Raw genomic sequence first — 1803 nt, 5'->3', positions numbered from 1 at the left:
AAGCTACTCCTGCCGGACCCCTTTCTCACATAAGAGTCCCAGACGCAGAGAGCTTAAGACACCCACAACGGGAAACAACTCCCGAATTAAAAAAGGTGCTAGGCTATGACGAGAGCCACACAGCCACTCAGATTGAGGCACTAGGGACAACAGCACTAAGTCCAAAGACTAAGGGAACGTCAAGAGAACAGAGCTCAACTCCAGATATTCTGGTTTGAAAATAGGACCATAGTCTCCAAGATCCTTTCAGGATCCTTCTCCTGGAAGCCCCTACAGTTCGAGGAATAATGAATGAACTAACATTCTAACCCCAGATGGGTAAAAACCCAAAAACGTCTAAGTAGGGGCAAAACAGTAAAAATAGATCACCCTAATCTGCAAACTCCAAAAATATGGGAGCAGATGGAATCCGGGAAGTCCTACTTCCTGAAACAGCTGACCACAGTCCAACCCCAAGGAAAGGAGACAAAAAAGGGCCCAATCAGCCTCAACCCTAAGGAAGCGATACTGTCATCAAGGAAAACAGATCCAAAGAAGACTTTAAAAAGAAGACGAGAAATATTACCCAGAGCAATCCTTAACAGGATCCGCTCTGGCCCCTCACCAACAATAGGAACAGGACAGCGAGGACTGAATGTAATCCTTCGGTTGCCTGTAATTCACAATTTAGGTGAGGCTATTTGTAACCCATCAGTGAAAGGGTACTCGCTGTAAGGAACACCTGTCTGATGCTCCTTCTTAAAAAAAGAGAGAACCAGCCGGTCTGGAAACGGAAGGCCTCTTCTCCATATGTAGCCCTGCATGGGCAGAGCCTCAAAAATTTATTGAAGCACATGGAAGTTCCACTTCACAAAAACTCTAGCAAAAAGCAAAAGCATATTTCGATCTGAAGAGAACCCAAAGAGAAACTAACTCCTCATCCGAGTGAGAAACTCACCATCCAACCAGGCAGCCAGTTACACCGGCACCACGTGGATGATATAAGCCGTAAGGAACAGAGATTAGCGCATTCAAAACTGACCCAGGCCACAGAAAAATCAAGATCCCATAGGATCGACAAAACTAAGGACATAACAATGTACTGAAAGCTTAACATGCGACTTCCGCGGAAGTGCTCAAGCGATCCCAAAATCGCCAGTATCAAATTCCAGAGAAGAAATGTTTCCCAATGGAAAGATCATAACAGACATGAGCTTCCAAATATATATATATATATATATGGGATCACCAGAGGCGGATGGCTCGGCGGACTCTAAGTTCCCTGTTCTGGGAGGAGAGCACTCTAAAGCGGCATTCGGAACATAACTGATAGGCATGGATTACCCGGACCATTTCATACTCTTTGCAAGAAGTAGAATCTGAATCAGAGACATCCGTCTCCAAAAAATCAGAATCCTCCATAACTTAGTGATAGATAATTATAATAATAAAAAAAAAAAAACGGCACCATACACCCCCCAATGGCTGGGGCACTCACCAACTCCAGTGACCCAGAGAACTAGCGAACGGATTCTCTCCATCGCCACGATGTCAGAAATACAGAAATGGAGAACAGAACGTGACCACGCCTAGTCACAAGGTACACGTGCAGGCCAGAAAAAAGCGTGTCAAGGCCACCAGGGCCGCGCAGCCTGACAAAAAGGCTGTTATGTTCCGACATAGCCACGAGCCTAATTTTCACTACATATTAGCAGACAGAATCACATAAAAAACATGATTAAAGTCACCCCTGTTCAATAACCCCCCTCAGGAGAAATAAACCCATGATTCCATAAAGATAAAGGAGTCCCACTGAGACCCTGA

General features: G+C 45.0%; 1 non-coding gene across 1 annotated transcript; it reads right to left on the bottom strand.

Annotated features, from left to right (window-relative positions):
* Window positions 1-794: 794 nt before the first annotated feature.
* On the bottom strand, window positions 795-906 carry LOC128655139 (U5 spliceosomal RNA). Its single transcript, XR_008401687.1, has one exon. It is a non-coding gene; the product is annotated as a U5 spliceosomal RNA (small nuclear RNA).
* Window positions 907-1803: the final 897 nt, after the last annotated feature.

This window comes from Bombina bombina, chromosome 3, assembly GCF_027579735.1.
Source record: "Bombina bombina isolate aBomBom1 chromosome 3, aBomBom1.pri, whole genome shotgun sequence".
Taxonomy (NCBI): domain Eukaryota; kingdom Metazoa; phylum Chordata; class Amphibia; order Anura; family Bombinatoridae; genus Bombina; species Bombina bombina.
Note: the sequence above shows the minus strand (reverse complement) of the source record. Positions and strands in the feature narration are given on the sequence as shown.